Source organism: Arachis ipaensis, chromosome B3 (genome assembly GCF_059453495.1).
Source record: "Arachis ipaensis isolate K30076 ecotype BB chromosome B3, ASM5945349v1, whole genome shotgun sequence".
Lineage (NCBI taxonomy): Eukaryota > Viridiplantae > Streptophyta > Magnoliopsida > Fabales > Fabaceae > Arachis > Arachis ipaensis.
In genome coordinates, this window is record NC_142438.1 from 93193175 (window position 1) to 93212644 (window position 19470).

Genomic DNA, 19470 nt, shown 5'->3' on the forward strand with positions numbered 1-19470 from the left:
TTAGAATTTTTATATATTTTATCACCTCTTTTTATGCTAGGACTACTTGGTTAGGGTGATGATTTCTTTCCCAATGAATTGTTTTTAGGGCAACCTACCAATTTGAAAACTTTTTGTTGAACTTGCTTGAAAGAATTTATTTTGGAACATGGTTTTTGAGCTAAGAACACACAAGCTTGTGAGATTTGAGCCTAATGATGTGGTTACATCTTATAACCACTTATTTTCCCTTCTTGTGTGCATTATTCTCTTTCTATGATTGTAATCTTTGATTTGTTTGATTCTTTATGTCCATTATTTTGTGTATTCATGCATTTTTATATGATTGAGGCCATCATTTCATTTAGCTCACTTACCTAAATGGCCTTACCTTTTAACTTCCATTGTTAGCCAATTTGAGCCTATGCTTAACCCACTTTGCTCATAATTTTAGCACATTACAAGCCTTAAAGTGAAAAACAATAAATGTCCTCAATTTGGATCTTTGATTTGCTTAGGCTAGTGAGTGTGTATCATTCAAGTGTGGGAAAACTTGGTACATTGGGTGAATAAAAAGGTATTTTTATTGAAATTATTGGGAATTAGGTACATGCTCATGTATTGATAAAATGTATAGACCTTATTCATTGATGTTCTTGTATATAGTTTGAAAGAAAGAAAAAAAATGAATGAGGAAAACAAAAGAAAAAAAAAGAAAAAGAAACAAAAAAGAAGAGCATGGAAAAGAAAAGAAAAGAAAAAATAAATAAATAAATAAATAAATAAATAAACAAATAAAAAGAAAGAAATAAAAAGGGGACAAAATGCCCCAAAGCAAAGCTTAATAAGGGTCAATGCATAAGTGTTGTAAAATGAAAAGGAATACATGAGTATGTTAAAAAGTGAGAAAAAATGGGTAGTTAGGTTAGCTTTGAAATTGTATAGGATGTCATAGGTTAGGTGGGAAGTTTAAGCTTATCAAAGATTCAAACCTCAAGCTCACTTAACTATATATGCATCCTACCTTGACCCTAGCCCCATTACAACCTATGAAAAGACCTCATGATACTTGTATGCATGCATTGAATAAATGTTGATTGTTAGAAGAAAAACAAATCTTAGAAAGCATGATTAGGGGAGAATTTAGAGAATCGACCCTACACACTTGAGCGACTAGAGTGCAAACACTTCCGGTGAGGGTTCGATGCTCAATTCCTTGATTTCCGGCTTTCTTGAGTATTTTTCTTGCAAGTCTAGTTGAACTTCATTTTGATGTTTAAATTGGTAGGATTCATGAGTCGTCATGGGACCTTAGCCCTACTTGTGCATGTATGCCTTGGAGTTTGATTTATTTTTAACCAAGTAAGTAGAATCATTTTGCATTTAGTTGCATTCATATAGATAGATGCATATAGTTTAGGTTGCATTTAGATTAATTTACATTGAATAAAAGTTGATACCCTTTGCTTTCTCTTGGTTTAAGCATGAGGACATGCTTGGTTTAAGTGTGGGGAGGTTGATAAACCCCATTTAGAGGGTTTATCTTGTGTTGAATTTGGAGGATTTTATAACCTTTTTACCCACATTTATCCAATGAAATAGCATGGTTTTATAACTTCTCCTTTAATTGTGCTTAAGTGTGAAAACATGCTTTTAGGTCTTAAAATAGCTAAATTCAATTCACTTTGATTTCATTAGATGCCTTGATATGTTTGTTAAGTGATTTCAGATTTAGGAGGCAAAGATTGGATCAAGGGAATGAAGGAAAGGCATGTAAAAATGGAGAACTCATGAAGAAATGAAGGAATTGCAAAAGCTGTCAAGCCGACCTCTTCGCACTTAATCGGCCATAACCTGAGCTACAAAGGTCCAAATGATGCGGTTCTAGTGGCGTTGAAAAGCTAACATCCGGAGCTTCGAAACGATATAAGATTTGCTATATTTGCTACACGTATGGTGATGCGTACGCGCACTGTACGCGCACACATTGTTGCTGCCATATGATCCACTTAAAGCAATACGTGGCAAGCAAATTCTAAAGCCTTGTGGGCCCAATCCAACTCATTTCTGATGCTATTTAAGCCAATGATTGAAGGGGAATCAACATACTTTAGATACTTTCACACATTAGTTTAGTTTAGTTTAATTTTTGGAGGGAAAGTTAGTTTTTAGAGAGAGAATCTCTTACTTCTCTCTAGGATTAGGATTAGGTTAGATCTTGCTTAGAATTTCTTAGATCTAGGTTTAATTCATGCTTTGATTTACTTTTATCTTTGTAATTCTTCTCCTTCTACCTTTCCTCTCTCTAGTTTTGCTTTTAATTCTTGTAATCCCTTACTTTTATGTTGATGCATTTTTGTTCTTCCATTTTCCTTTAATGCAAGTTATGATTCATGTTCCTTTATTGTTCATTTGATTTGTTGTTGTTTAATCCCTTGCAATTGAGTAGTGTAGATTTACTTTCCTTGCAATTTTACCATGCTTTCCTTGTTATGCCTTCCAAGTGTTTGATAAAATGCTTGGTTGGATTTTAGTATAGATTTTGTTCCTCTTGGCCTAGGTAGAGTAATTAGTGACGCTTGAGTTATCTAATTCCTTTGTTGATTGATAATTAGAAGTTGCTAATTGATTTGGATACCACTAAAGCTAGTCTTTCCCTTGGGAGTTGGCTAGGACTTATGGAATCAAGTTGATTCATCCACTTGACTTTCCTCCATGGTTAGAGGTTAACTAAGTGGTAGCAATGGACAATTTGTGGTCACAATTGAGGAGGATAACTAGGATAGGACTTCTAGTTCTCATACCTTTCCAAGAGCTTTGTTAGTTGTTAGTTTATTTTCTTTGCCATTTATGTTTCTCGTCTAAAACCTCCATACTTCATAACCAAAAACAAGACACTTTATTACAATTCCTAGGAAGAACGACCCGAGGTTCAATACTTCGGTTTATAAATTTAGGGGTTTGTTACTTGTGAAAAACAAATTTTTGTATGAAAGGACTATTGTTGGTTTAGAAACTATACTTGAAATGAGAATTTATTGTGAATTCTAAACCACACAAAAGTCCAATCATCAACATGCTCGTCCTGATCGGATGTGTTATGGAGGGGAAGGAGGTATACTTTCCCCGGTTGATCAAGAGATACATGTGGCGAGCACATGTTCGTGGCATACTTCCATTTCCCACTTTAGTCACCGAGATGATTCAGCTGGCCAGCGCCCCATGGGAAGCAGATGATGAGACACTACCCCCGACCACGGAAAGGAGGAAGTGATTCTGTGGGGGACATGGGTGCATGAGAAACCCCCATCCCGGTGCCACTCTAGAGCCAGAGCCAGGCAGCAGTGACACCTGGCCCTTCTTCTTCCACAGCCGCAGCAGGTCCATCAGCACCAGCAGCACCGATACCACCACCAGCACCCCAGCCGACCTATCTGTTAGTACAACGTCTGTTCCGCTTCATGGAGCGTAGTGAGCGCCGCATCATGCGACGTCTCGACAGAGTGGATCAGATGTTTGTCGCATTGGGCGTTGAGTTGTCCCCTATTGCCAATCCTTCTTCTTCAGATGAGGAGGAGCACGAGGTGGAGTAGGCTCAGTAGGAGGCACCAACACACACACAGGCCACCCCGGAGGCAGAGTAGCCCCCAGAGGAGCCACAGCCTCAGCCCCAGCAGCCAAATACGACAGTTGACCCTCACCCCGAGCCCGAGCAGTAGCATTGAGGACGATGCTCCATTCTAAGTGTGAGGAGGTCACCGTCGTCCTCGTCGGTGGAGTTGCTAATCTGGGTGATGAGTTCGGACATTTATCACTTGTTTTACGTTATTTTTAGTACTTTGCACTTTATTTTTACTGCACTTTTAGGATTATTGTACATCTTTGTTATTTTGATAGTTTTATTTCAATTGTTGCATTTTGCACCATAGTTGGTAGATATTTCATACTTTTAGTTAGATTTGCTTTATGTAGTTATTTTAGTTTTTGGTTGTGATTTGAAAATTGTGGATTATTAGAGCTTGGTTTACCCTTTTTACATAAGAAATTTGGTTTGATTTAGAAAAAAGTAGGGATAAACTAAGGAAATTTTAAAATTTCTAAATCTCAACATTGCATTTAGGGTAAGCTTAGTCCAATAAATTTTCTAAAGAATTTATCTATAGGGCACCACCCCAATTGATTGAGAAAATTTTTGTGGAACTTGCTTGAATCATACATATTTTGTGAAGCATGTTTTGAGCTAAGAACATAAGCTTCTGAGATTTGAGCCTAATGGTGTGGTTACATCTTATAACCACTTACTTTCTTTTTTGTGTACAATTATTCTCTTTCTATAATTGTGATCCTTGATTTGCTTAATTCTATATGTCCATTATTCCTTCTATTCATGCACTTATATGATTGAGGCCATTATTTCATTAGCTCACTTACCCAAATATCCTACTTTTTACCTTTCATTGTTAGCCAATTTTGAGCCTATGCTTAATCCAATTGTTCTTTATTTTAGCACATTACAAGCCTAAAGTGAAAAGCAATAAAAGTCTATTGTTTGGATTTTTGATTGGTTTAGGCTAGTGAGAGTGTTCATTATTCAAGTTGGGGAGATTTGGGAACATTGGTGGGGATGAAAGAGTGCTTTGTATTTTTATATTTAGGAATTGGGTACATGCTCATGTATTAATCAAATGTTAGACCTTATGCATTGGTGCTCTTGGAAAGAAACAGAAAAAATAAGAAAAGAAAAGAAAAAAATATATGCAAAAAGAAAGAAAGAAAAGAAGAAAAGAAAGAAATAAAAAAGGGACAAAATGCCCCAAAGTGAAGTTCAATAAGAATCAATGCATAAGTGTTGTGAAATGAAAAGAAAATGCATGAGTATGTGAAAAAGTGAAGAATGGGTAGTTAGGTTAGAACTTAATTGTATAGGTTATTACATAGGTTAGGTAGGAAAGTCTAGGCTAATCAAAGATTCAAATGCTAGTCCACTTAACCATATATTACCTTACCTTGACCCTAACCCCATTACAACCTTTGAGAAAGCCCTCAAGATAATTGTATGCATGCATTGAATAATTGTTGATTGTTAGATGAAGAACAAATCTTGGAAAGCATGAAATAGAGGAGAATTGAGTGAATCAACCCCTAAACACTTGAGTGACTAGAGCAGATACACATCTGGTGAGGGTTCGATTGCTCAATTACAAGTATTCACCATAATCATTCTTATTCATGCAAGTTTGTAAATCTTTTTCATGATTCAATACGATTGTGGGTTGGACATTGGCTCCTACTTCTTTAGCCTTTGTGCTTGCATATATTTCTTGGAAGTTGATTTGTTTTAACCAAGCATTTACATTCATCATAGGTAGTTGCATTTAGATAGTTTGCATATAGTTTTGTTCCATTAAATAAATGCCATACCCCTTACTTCATTCTTGGTATAGCATGAGGACATGCTATGGTTTAAGTGTGGGGAGGTTGATAAACCCCGTTGTTAGGGTTTATCATGTGTGAATTTAGAGTATTTTATCAACCTTTTCTCACATTTATTCAATGAAATAGCATAGTTTTGTGATTCTCCCTTAATTTGTGCTTAAGTGTGAAAACATGATTTTATGCCTTCAATTTGATGATTTTAATTCACCTTTGATTCCACTAGATGCTTTGATTTGTTTGTTAAGTGATTTTAGGTTGAAAAGGCTAGGAATGGATCAAAGGAGTGAAGAGGAAAGCATGGTGGAGAACACATGGAAAAAGCCAAAGATTTGAGATGCACCAGTGTACGCGCACGCGCAGTGTACGTGCACGCGTGGATCGCGAAAACTTCAGGGACACGCACACGTGCTGTACGCGTACGCGTCGGTGTTGGCACGTGATTTTTAAGTGAAAACATGCCCAGCAAATTCTGAGAAGATGTGGGACCCAATCTAAACTAACTTTGGCGCCAAAACACTAAAAAGGACCAAGGATTGAATAGCGAAAAGGGGGGGCGATTCCATCATTTTACGCATAGTTTTAGTTTAGTTAAGGCATTTGGTTAGTTTTAAAGAGAGAAGCTCTCACTTCTCTTGATGAGCGGATAATTTATACGCTTATTGGCATTGTTTTTAGTATGTTTTTAGTATATTTTAATTAGTTTTTATTATATTTTTATTAGTTTTTAAATAAAAATCACTCTTCTGGACTTTACTATGAGTTTGTGTATTTTTCTGTGATTTCAGGTATTTTCTGGCTGAAATTGAGGGACCTGAGCAAAAATCTGATTCAGAGGCTGAAAAAGGACTGCAGATGCTATTGGATTCTGACCTCCCTGCACTCAAAGTGGATTTTCTGGAGCTACAGAAGCCCAATTGGCGCGCTCTCAATTTCGTTGGAAAGTAGACATCCTGGGCTTTCTAGCAATATATAGTAGTCCATACCTTGTCTGAGATTTGATGGCCCATACAGGCATTCCAAGTCAGCTCAAGAATTCTGGCGTTTAACTCCAAAACTGGCACAAAAGCTGGAGTTAAACGCCCAAACTGGCACAAAAGCTGGCGTTTAACTCCAAGAAAAGTCTCTACATATGGAAGCTTCAATGCTCAGCCCAAGCACACACCAAGTGGGCCCGGAAGAAGATTTCTGCATTAATTACTGATTTCTGTAAACCCTAGGCTACTAGTTTTCTATAAATAGGACCCTTTGCTATTGTATTTTCATCTTTTACTCATACTTGGATAGACCTTTTCATGTTTGGGGGCTGGCCTCATGGCCATGCCTAGATTTCTTGTGCTTATGTATTTTCAACGGTGGAGTTTCTACACACCATAGATTAAGGTGTGGAGCTCTGTTGTTCTTCATGAATTAATACAATTACTATTGTTTTTCTATTCAACTCAAGTCTATTTCTTCTCCAAGATATTCATTCGCACCCAAGAACATGATGAATGTGATGATTATATGACACTCATCACCATTCTCACCTATGAACGCGTGACTGACAACCACTTCCGTTCTATATGCAAACAAGCTTGAATGTGTATCTCTTGGGTTTCTAATCTAAGATTGGAACCTTCGTGGTATAGGCTAGAATTATTGGCGGTCATTCCTGAGATCCGGAACGTCTAAACCTTGTCTGTGGTATTCTGAGTAGGATCTGGGAAGGGATGACTGTGACAAGCTTCAAACTCGCGATTGTGGGGCGTGTGACAGACGCAAAAGGATCAATGGATCCTATTCCGACATGATCGAGAACCGACAGATGATTAGCCGTGCGGTGACAGCGCATTTGGAACGTTTTCACTGAGAGGATGGGAAGTAGCCATTGACAACGGTGATGCCCAACATAAAGCTTGCCATGGAAAGGAGTATGAATGATTGGAAGAAGGCAATAGGAAAGCAGAGGTTCAGGAGGAACAAAGCATCTTCATACGCTTATCTGAAATTCCAACCAAAGAATTACATAAGTATCTCTATCTTTATTTTATGTTTTATTTGTATTTTAATTATCAATTCTCCATCACCATCTGAATTTGCCTGACTGAGATCTACAAGGTGACCATAGCTTGCTTCAAGCCAACAGTCTCCGTGGGATCGACCCTTACTCACGTAAGGTATTACTTGGACGACCCAGTGCACTTGCTGGTTAGTTGTGCAGAATTGTGACAAAGTGTGATTCATGTTTAAGAGCTCCAAGTCCTTTGGCGCCATTGTTGATGATCACAATTTCGTGCACCAAGTTTTTGGCGTCGTTGCCGGGGATTGTTCGAGTTTGGACAACTGACGGTTCATCTTGTTGCTTAGATTAGGTACTTTTCAGAATTTTTAAGAATGGATTCTAGAGTTTCAAGGTGATGTTCTTATCATCACAAAAGCTGATTGATTCTCATCAATTTAGCTGCTGAATGTAATGTCCTGCTGAAGCTTGGCCAAACATGTCTAATCTTTGTAGACTGAAGCTTTAGACTAACATTGCATGATTCCTGGAATTCTTATTAAAAGTTTTGATTCCCTTTATTTTCTTTTCCATATAAGTTTCGAAAATAACAAAAAAATTTATAAAATCATAAAAATCAAAAATATTTTATGTTTCTTGTTTGAGTCTAGTATCAATTTTTAAGTTTGGTGTCAATTGCATTCTTCTTGCATTTTTTGAATATATGCATTATGTTCTTCATTGATCTTCAAGATGTTCTTGATGATTTCATTGCTCTGATCTTTAAATTCTCTTGTTTTGTGTGTTTTGTTGTTTCTCATATGCATTCTCAATTTGTTAGTGTCTCTTATATGAAAATATTTAAGTTTGATGTCTTGCATGCATTGTTTATTTGATCTTAGTTAAAATTTTTATTGTTTCTCATCATTAAAAATCCAAAAATATTTTCAAAATTGTGTCTTTTCAAGTCAATAATACAGAGAATTGAAGATTCAGAACATTCAGCAGAGGAATCAAACGGAAAAAGCTGGGCGTTCAAAACACCCAGTGAAGAAGGAAAATTGGCGTTTAAACGCCAGCCAGGGTACCTGGCTGGGCATTTAACGCCCAAAAAGGTAGGATTTTGGGCGTTAAATGCCAGAATGGATGCCATTCTGGGCGTTTAACGCCAGGATGACACTAGAGGGAAGATTTTGTTTTTAATTCAAATTTTTTTCAAATCTTCATAATTTTTCAAAATCAAATATTTTTCAAATCATATTTTTTCAATCATATCTCTTCAAAATTAATTTCTTTCTATTTTTTTATTTATTACTATTTTCGAAAATTAATGATTTATTTCAAAAATTTTCAAGTTGTTACTTGCCTATTAAGAAAGGATCAAATTTTAAAATTTTAAGAATCATATCTTTTAATTTCTTGTTAGTCAAGTAATCAAACTTTAATTTTAAAACTTTCTCTTTTTAATTTGATCTTCAATCATATCTTCTCAATCATATCTTCTCAATCACATCTTTTTCAAAATTAACTCTCAATCATATCTTTTTTATTTCCAATTTCAAAATCTTTTTCAAAAATCACTTAATTTCTTTCCCAATCTTAATTTTTGAAAATCATCAATCAAATTTTCAAAATTTTCTTTTAATTATTTCAAAATCTTTTACTTTAATTTTCGAAAATTCTTCCCCTCTTCTCACATCTTTCTATTTAAGGGACTAACACTCCTCCTCAAGGTACAATTCAAACTCTATTCCTCTTAATAAGTTCGAATTCTCCTCTCTCTACCTCCTCCTTCTATTCTTCTTTTCCTCTGACACCTCAAGAAATCTCTATACTGTGACATAGAGGATTCTCTACTTTCTTGTTCTCTTCTCTTTCATATGAGCAGGAGCAAAGATAAAGGCATACTTGTTCAAGCTGATCCTGAACCTGAAAGGACCTTAAAGAGAAAGCTAAGAGAAGCTAAAGCACAATTCTCTTTAGAAGGCCTAACAGAGCTTTTCAAAGAAGAAGAAGCCATGGCAGCCGAAAACAACAATGCCAATAATGCAAGGAAGGTGCTTGGTGACTTTACTGCACCTACTCCCGACTTCTATGGGAGAAGCATCTCAATCCCTGCCATTGGAGCAAACAACTTAGAGCTTAAGCCTCAATTAGTTTCTCTAATGCAACAGAATTGCAAGTTTCATGGACTTCCATTGGATGATCCTCATCAGTTCTTAGCTGAATTCTTGCAAATCTGTGACACTGTCAAGACCAATGGGGTTGACCCTGAAGTCTACAGACTTATACTTTTTCCTTTTGCTGTAAGAGACAGAGCTAGGACATGGTTGGATTCACAACCTAAAGAAAGCCTGAACTCTAGGAAAAAGCTAGTCAATGCCTTCTTGGCAAAGTTCTTTCCACCTCAAAAATTGAGCAAGCTTAGAGTGGAAGTCCAAACCTTCAGACAGAAGGAAGGTGAGTCCCTCTATGAAGCTTGGGAAAGATACAAGCAATTGATCAGAAGATGCCCTTCTGACATGCTTTCTGAATGGAGCATCATAGGTATTTTCTACGATGGTCTGTCTGAACTATCCAAGATGTCATTGGATAGCTCTACTAAAGGATCTCTTCATCTGAAGAAGATGCCTGCAGAAGCTCAGGAACTCATTGAAATGGTTGCAAATAACCAATTCATGTACACTTCTGAAAGAAATCCTGTGAATAATGGGACAACTCAGAAGAAAGAAGTTCTTGAGATTGATACTCTGAATGCCATATTGGCTCAGAATAAAATATTGACCCAACAAGTCAATATGATTTCTCAGAGTCTGTCTAGAATGCAACCAGCAACTGACAGTACTAAGGAAGCTTCCTCTGAAGAAGAAGTTTATGATCCTGAGAACCCAACAATGGAAGAGGTGAATTACATGGGAGAACCCTATGGAAACACCTATGATCCTTCATGGAGAAATCATCCAAATCTCTCATGGAAGGATCAACAGAGACCTCAACAAGGTTTCAACAACAGTAATGGTGGAAGAAACAGGTTTAGCAATAGCAAGCCTTTTCCATCATCTTCTCAGCAACAGACAGAGAATTCTAAGTAGAGCCACTCTGACTTAGCAACCATTGTCTCTGATCTAATCAAAACCACTCAAAGTTTCATGACTGAAACAATGTCCTCCATTAGAAATTTGGAGGCACAAGTGGGTCAACTGAGTAAGAAAATTACTGAACTCCCTCCTAGTACTCTCCCAAGCAATACAGAAGAGAATCCAAAGAGAGAGTGCAAGGCCATAAACACGTCTCACATGGCCGAACCTGGAGAGGAGGAAGAGGCAGTGATCTCCACTAAGGAAGACCTCAATGGACGTCCACTGACCTCCATGGAGTTCCCTAATGAGGAACCATGAGAATCTGAGGCTCAGACTGAGACCATAGAGATTCTATTGAATTTACTTCTGCCATTCATGAGCTCTGATGAGTATTCCTCCTCTGAAGAGGATGAAGATGTTACTGAAGAGCAAGTTGCTAAGTACCTTGGAGCAATCATGAAGCTAAATGCCAAGTTGTTTGGTAATGAGACTTGGGAGGATGAACCTCCATTGCTCATCAAAGAACTGGATGACTTGACTAGGCAGAAATTACCTCTGAAGAGACAAGACCCTGGAAAATTCTTAATACCTTGTACTATAGCACCATGACCTTTGAGAAAGCTCTATGTGACCTAGGGTCAAGTATAAACCTCATGCCTCTCTCTGTAATAGAGAAGCTAGGGATCATTACGGTACAAGCTGCAAGAATCTCACTGGAGATGGCAGACAATTCAAAGAAACAGGCTTATGGACTTGTAGAGGATGTCTTGGTAAAAGTTGAAGGCCATTACATCCCTGCTAATTTCATAATCCTAGAGACTGGGAAGTGTATGGATGAATCCATCATCCTTGGCAGACCCTTCCTAGCCATAGCAAAAGCTGTGATTGATGTTGACAGAGGAGAATTGATCATTCAAGTGAATGAAAACTCCCTTGTGTTTAAAGCTCAAAGATATCCCTCTGTCACCATGGAGAGGAAGCATGAAGAACTTCTCTCAATACAGAGTCAAACAGAGCCCCCACAGTCAAACTCTAAGTTTGGTGTTGGGAGGTTCCAACATTTCTCTAAACATCTGTAAGGCTCCATGAGAGCCTATTGTCAAGCTATTGACATTAAAGAAGTGCTTGTTGGGAGGCAACCAAATCTTTACTTATCTATGTTAGATTTCTATTTTCTTTTGTTATTTTATGTTTTCTGTAGGTTGATGATCATGAGAAGTCACAAAAACAATTGAAAAAGCAAAAACAGAAGGAAAAACAGAATGAAAAACAGAACACCCTGGAAGAGAAACTTACTGGCGTTTAAACGCCAGTAAGGGTAGCAGAATGGGCGTTAAACACCCAGTCTGGCACCATTATGGGCGTTTAACGCCAGAAATGGGCACCAGACTGGCGTTTAATACCAAGAATGGGCAAGAAGCTGGCGTTAAATGGCAGGATTGGCAGCAAGGGGCGTTTTACACGCCACATAGTGCAGGGATGAGAAATCCTTGACACCTCAGGATCTGTAGACCCCACAGGATCCCCACCTACCCCACCTCTCTCTCTCCTCTTCACCCATTCACCAATCACCTCAATACCTCTTCCCCAAAAAAAAAACCCCTCACCTATCAAATCCTACCATTTTCTTCACCACTCACATCCATCCTTCATAAAACCCCACCTACCTCATGATGCCAGGGCATTTTGGCCAGTTTTACTGACCTTTTCTTTACTATTTTTAAGGTAGTTTCATGCATTTTCTTAGAAAATAAGCTAGTTTTGGGTAGATATTCACTTACATCTTGATTCAAGCATACATTATGCACTTTACATGATTTCATGAGAATTTTGCATGAATTATATGACAAATTGGATGATGCATGACTCATGACTTGGACTAGAACTTTGATGCACTTTGTTGCTTGATTTCAGGATAAAGGAAGCAAAGAAGAACCACGTTAGCAGTCATGTTAGTCCCACTAACGTGACCTCTAACGTGGAATGGGTGCTAACTTGCAAAGTTAATGAGAAAGGTAATCGCCAATAACGCCCTCGAAGCCATCATAAGCCCACGTTAAGAGTCACGTTAACTAAGTTAAACGTGAACTCTAACATGGAAGAAGACAACAAGGCCAACGTTAGTGACACTCTCCTTTGTCACTAATGTTGGACCAAGCTCATAATTGGGCACGTTAGTTGCCACGTTAACTTAGTTAACGTGGACTCTAATGTTAAGAAGCAAAAGAGAAGCCAACGTTAGTGACATTCACCTTTGTCACTAACGTTGGCCAAGCCTCCATAAGCCACGTTAACTCCCACGTTAACTTAGTTAACATGGAAGCTAACGTGGAGAGAGCAATTGATAGCCAACGTTAGTGACACTTACCTTTGTCACTAACGTTGGGGTGAACCACCAAGAGCCACCATGAGCAACGTTAACTCCCACGTTAACTTAGTTAACGTGGAAGCTAATGTGGATAAAGAGATGATGAGCCAACGTTAGTGACACTCACCTTTGTCACTAACGTTGGGGATGGCTAGCATTACTACGTTAGAAGCCATGTTAACCTAGTTAACGTGGGAAAGGGGCACATTGGAACGTTAGTGACAAAGGTAAGTGTCATTAACGTTCTCGAAGAATTGGCACTACTACGTTAGAAGCCACGTTAACCTAGTTAACGTGGACTCTAACGTAAGGACAAGGAAGGACTCTCCACATTATTGGGAAAGGTAAGTCCCAATAACGTGTGCGAAGGACCAAGAGGCAACGTTAGTGGTCACGTTAGTGCCACTAACGTTGAAGTCAACGTAATCATATTTGGGTTAGGAACGTTAGTGAAAAAGGTGATTGTCACTAACGTTCTCGAACCCACACTTTCACTTAACGTTGACACCACTAACGTCCTAAGTCAAAGTCCCTTCCTACTTCACCTTTTCTCTCTGCAAGCAAAGCTAAGCCCAATAAAAAGGATAACTGCTTCAAACTCAAGATTCAGAGGCCCATACCTAAGACTTGAAGAGCCCACTAGAAGATGAGAAGAGTAGTATATATAGGAGTAGCTTTGAATTAGTTAGAGAGTTGGAAACTTTAGGGAGCCTTTGGCATAGAACTACTCTCTGTATTTTACTTTCTCTGCACTTCTAGTTTTACTTTCATCATGTATTCTCCATCTTGGTTTTCATTTTCCAGAGCTATGAACAACTAAACCCCTTTCATTAGGTTAGGGAGCTCTGTTGTAATTTGATGGATCAATATTAGTTTTCATTCTCCTTCTTCTATCTTTTCTCTTGATTTTACTAGAAACCTTTTGATCTTCATCCAATTGGGTAGTTATCTTGGAAAAGAAGCTATTCATACTTGGATCTCTTCTGAACCTTGAAAGAGGAATGAAGAGATCATGCTAGAAATGCTTTCTCAAGCTGGACCAAATTGGGTTTGGATGGATATGTGACTATAATCCTACCAACACTTGATTTGGGAAATGCATGTGGTATAATCAGTGACCATACTTCATCTCTTCTCATGAGCAATTGACCAAGGAATTGGCTATTGATCAAGATATGAGAGATTGAATTACCAAGAAATTGGAATTCGATCACTTAAGATTGCCAAGGAGATCAATGAATGCATTGATTGAGGAAGAGATGAAACTGAACTTGATCTAGAGAATGCAACATCTCCTGAGCCCAATGAACTCCCCGTTTCTGATCTTACCCATTCTCTTTAATTTCTGCCATTTACTTTTATGAGCAATTACCCCATTCCCGTTTAAGATTCTGCAATTTACTTTCCGCCATTTACATTCAGCTCTTTATTTCTAGCATTTACTGTTACTGCTATTTACTCTCCCGCCATTTAATTTTCTGCAAATCTCAAATCAAATTCTGGTTCGCTCAACTAGAACATTCCTCTAATTAAAGTTGCTTGATCAATCAATCTCTGTGGGATTCGACCTCACTCTATTGTGAGTTTTTACTTGACGACAAATTCGGTACACTTGCCGAAGAAAATTTGTTGAGAGACAAGTTTTGTGCGTATCAAGTTTATGGCGCTGTTGCCGGGGATTGATTTTGAATCAACAATGATTAAATTGGAGGATAACTAGATTGAGCATTTTTCTTTTGTTTGATTTAAATTTCTGTTGAGTTAATTCACTTTCAGTTTTAGTTAATTTCTTCCCTTCCCCCTACTTTTTCATTTATTTTTTTTTTTTATTTACAATTCAGTTCACTAACCCACTAACTGTTTGATATATTGCATCACTCACACTAACAGTAATTCTAAGATAATACTTTCTGGATCTGTTTCCTTGCTTGTACCTTGTTGGTTGTATGACAGGGAGGAGAAGCAGGGCTTTAACTTCCTTTGATTCTGAACCTGAGAGGATCTTCCTTAGATTAAGGAGGGAAGTAAGAGGAAAAAGAGTAGTGGGTGCTGAGGAAGAGGAAGAGTACTTTGAACTAGACATGGAGAAGAATATGGAGAATATTCATGAAGAAGAGGCTCACAACCATGGCAGAGAAGGTCTAGCAAATCATGCTAGGCAAGAGAGAAGAGTTCTAGGCTCCTACATCAACCCAAACCCAGGAAACTGTGGGAGTAGCATTCAAAAGCCAACCATACATGCCAACAACTTTGAACTAAAACCACAGCTCATCACCCTTATTTAGAACAACTGTTCATTCGGAGGAGGCGTCCAATAAGACCCCGATCAACATCTAACCACCTTCCTGAGGATATGGGATACTGTGAAGTCTAATGGTGTTCATCCTGACACCTATAGACTACTTTTGTTCCCTTTCTCACTCAAGGATAAGGCATCTAAATGGCTGGAATCCTTTCCTAAGGAGAGTTTGACAACCTGTGAAGATGTGGTGAACAAATTTTTAGCCAGATTCTATCCTCCTCAAATAATCAACAGGCTGAGACCTGAGGTTCAAACTTTCAGGCAGCAGGATGGTGAGACTCTATATGAAGCATGGGAGAGGTTTAAGGACCTAACAAGGAGGTGTCCACCAGATATGTTCAATGAATGGGTGCAGCTACACATTTTCTATGAAGGCCTTTCTTATGAATCAAAGAAAGCAGTAGACCACTCATCCGGGGGATCTCTGAACAAGAAGAAGACCATTGAGGAGGCCATAGATGTCATTGAAACTGTAGCAGAGAATGACTACTTCTATGCCTCCGAAAGAGGGAACACTAGAGGAGTGATGGAGCTAAACAATGTAGATGCTCTGCTGGCCCAAAACAAGCTCATTACTAAGCAATTAGCTGACCTCACCAAGAAGATGGAGAGGAACCAAGTAGCAGCAATCACCACCTCATCAACCACCCAAGAGGGAGTGAATGCAGAGGCAGAGAGTGAGCAGGAGCAAGCCAACTACATTGGGAATTCACCTAGACAAAATCATGACCCATAATCCAAGACCTACAACCCTGGTTGGAGGAATCACCCAAACTTTGGATGGGGAAATCAACAAGATCAAAGCCAAGATTAGAAACGTCACAACCCCAACAACAATGCAACTCACCAACAATTCACACAGAGAACATATCAACACCACCATAACAACACCTCTCCACATCCATATCAAAACCAAAATAACACTCCTCATCCTTCTACCTCTAATCCCAATCCACCATCATCTAATGACAGACTCTCAAGGATTGAAAACTTACTTGAAGGCATATGCCAAGAGATCCAAGACAGTAAAGCATTCTGAGAGGAAGTGCAGTCCAATATGCAGAATCAAGATGCTGCCATCAAGAAACTTGAGACACAAATTGGCTACCTATTCAAGCAGATTTCTAGCCACAACCTTCGTAGTGATACTGACTCACACAAAAGGGAGGAGTGTCAAGCTATCACCCTTAGGAGTGGGAAGGAACTGAAGGAATTCTCCCAGAAACCACAAGAAGAGGGCTCAAATGAAAAGGGAGAAAAGCAAGATGGAGCTCAAGCTTCCACTTTGAGTTTGCAAAAAGAAGAAGGGATGCCAAAGCTGGACGTCCCAAGAGTTTCATACCCTCAGAAATTGAAGAAAAAGGGGGATGACAACCAGTTTTTGAGATTTTTGGAAATCTTCAAGAAACTACAAATCAACATACCATTTTCTGAAGCAATAAAACAAATGCCACTCTACGCCAAGTTTTTAAAGGAGCTAATGACTAAGAAGAGAAGCTGGAAGAACAACGAGACTGTGATACTAACCGAAGAATGTAGTGCTATCATTCAGCACAAACTGCCCCAGAAATTTAAGGATCCCGGCAGATCCCTTGTATTATAGGGGAAATCACGGTGGAGAAGGCTCTTTGTGACTTAGGAGCCAGCATCAATTTAATATCAGTAGCTATGATGAGGAAGATGAAGATCGAGGAGGCTAAACCAACAAAAATGGCCTTACAACTGGCAGACCGATCATTCAAATTCCCTCATGGCGTAGTTGAGAATTTGCTGGTGAAAGTGGGAGACTTCATATTCCCGGTAGATTTTGTAGTGCTGGACATGCAGAAGGAAACCAAGACCTCCATCATCCTGAGAAGGCCGTTCTTGGCCACTGCTGGAGCTGTCATTGATGTCCAAAAAGGTGATCTCACCCTGAGAGTGCACAATGAAAAGATGACATTCAATGTGTTCAAGGCCATGAGTTACCCACCAGAACAATTGGGAGAATGTATGAGGTTGGACTCACTTGAAGAGAAAGTGCAGGAGAGTTTTGAAGAAGAAGAGCCTGAAAGGTTAATAGAGGAGGAGTCTACATCGAGTGAAGAGGTTGCAACAACAGAGATTCGCATACAAGGTGCACTAGAGGAAGAGAATGAAAAGATAAAGGCACCCAAACTTGAGCTCAAAGCACTGCCACCCACTCTCAAATATGCATACCTAGGAAAGAATGAAAGCTACCCGGTCATCATAAACTCATCCCTCAGTCAAGATCAAGAGGATAAACTACTGCAAGTATTGCGGAAGCATAAGGATGCCATTGGATGGACCCTTGCTGACTTGAAGGGAATCAGTTAAGCCATATGCATGCATAAGATACTGTTGGAAGATGATGCCAAACCATCCATTCAATATCAAAGAAGGCTGAACCCAATCATGAAGGAAGTGGTACAGAAAGAGGTTATGAAGCTATGGCAGGGAGGAGTGATGACATGCCAACATGTCATGTTTTTCTATGATTTTTCATTTGTTTTCAATAGGTTTTATGCACTTTCTTGAGCCATAAGCAAGCCAATTGGGTAGATTTTCATGTTTCCTTTGATTCAATCAACCATGGATGAATTAATGCAATTTCATGAGATTTTATGCTATAATTGTCATATATTATGAAAGAATAACAAACTCATGATTTTGAGCAAAGCTTTGATGTGTTTGGTTGAATGATGATAGGTGAAAAGAGTTTTGAAGAAGGTTGAAGAAAGAAGAAATGGCTAGGAGCAAGAGAGAACAAAAAGCTTGAGCCAAAGTTTGCCTCAAACTTTAGCTCAACTTTTGGGAGAAAAGCTTGAGCCAACGTTTGCCTCAAACATTTTGGCAAACGTTGGCATCACAAAAACAACACCTTGGAGGAGAAAAGCTTGCGCCAATGTTTGCCTCAAGCTTTTTGGCAAACATTGGCGCCACACACCACAACAGCCTAAAGGGGTATACTTCCAACAGGAATAACTTGAGCTACAGAGCTCCAAATGAGGTGATTCAAAAAGCAATGGAAAGTAGGAATCGAGAGCTTTCCAAGCATATATGGCACTGCATGGTGGACACTAGAATTGAGGGAGAAAATTGCCCCGCAATGTACATAAACGAACATGGTGGCAACCTGCAATGAGGCCAACTGACCTCTGCACCTTCGACGGCGTATAACTCGAGCTGTAGAGCTCCAAATGATGTGCTTCCAACGGCATTGGAAAGTAGACATACAGAGCTTTCCAATAATATATAATAGTATGGGATGGACAATACGTTTGAGCCTCCAAAACTGGCGTTTTCGACCACGTTTGAGGCAAACTTTACCTCAAACGTTGGGCACCAAAGCCAGCGACCCTGTCCTCTTCAAAGGAGCATAACTTGAGTTGTAGATGTCCAATTGAGGTGATTCCAATTGGGTTAGAAAGATGACATTCAGAGCTTTCCAACCATATATAATAGTCTATAGTGGGCATAAAATTGGCAACGTTGACAAGAGGACAAAGTAGCACCACAAGGCATGCAAGGAGACTCAACGTTTGGCTAAAAGTTTGACCTCAAAATTTAGCCCAAACGTTGATAGCAGCAAAATGAGGGCAGCTGGTATAAAAAGTTTGAGTAAAAGCATGCCTCAAACTTTTACTCAAGCTTTTATGATTCTTGGCCCGGTTCACAATGGGTTTCTCTCCAACTCCAAGAGCAATCAACAAAGGCCATCTTCAACCCAAATCCAAAGCACGCAAAGCCCATTATCATCACTCAAAGGCACAAGAAACAATTTGATTAGGAATTTCAATTTCTTTATAATTTGCTTTTCAATTTTTATTTTCATTTGTCATGTTTGTAAAAGCCTATAAAAAGGCATCATTTTCATTTTAGAGAGGGGAGTCCCATCAGAGAGTACAGGGGAGCTCCATTAGAGAGCTCTCTCTTAGTTTTCATTCTTGTCTTGAATCTTGAGTTGAGAATTGAAGAAATTCTGTTTCAATCTCATCTTGAGAATTTTCTTGTTTACTTTCTCTGCACAATTGAATTTCCATTCCTGTTTACTGCTTCACCTTCTCTTGGCTTCTGCAATTTACTTTTCTTTAATTTCTCTTGCAATTGTTCTTGTTGGATCAAGGAAGGATTTGAGATCTAGACTTGTTTTCTAGTCTCTTCCACTCCTGAGATCTTCAATCTTCTTTTAAATTGCTACAAATTAAGCATAGTCTTTCTGTCTTTAAAGTCTTTAAGAAATTTTACTTTCTGTTGCATTGCTTCCAATTTGCTTCTCTGTTTATATTGCTCCCAGCACCCAGTTCGATTTATTCTTCCTGCAATT

The 19470-nt window shown here is 38.7% G+C and overlaps 2 non-coding genes across 2 annotated transcripts; both read right to left on the reverse strand.

Moving 5' to 3' along the window:
• Window positions 1-9813: 9813 nt before the first annotated feature.
• On the reverse strand, window positions 9814-9921 carry LOC148571597 (small nucleolar RNA R71). The gene has a single exon (XR_015908247.1). It is a non-coding gene; the product is annotated as a small nucleolar RNA R71 (small nucleolar RNA).
• A 5454-nt stretch (window positions 9922-15375) lies between these two features.
• On the reverse strand, window positions 15376-15482 carry LOC148571598 (small nucleolar RNA R71). Its single transcript, XR_015908281.1, has one exon. It is a non-coding gene; the product is annotated as a small nucleolar RNA R71 (small nucleolar RNA).
• Window positions 15483-19470: the final 3988 nt, after the last annotated feature.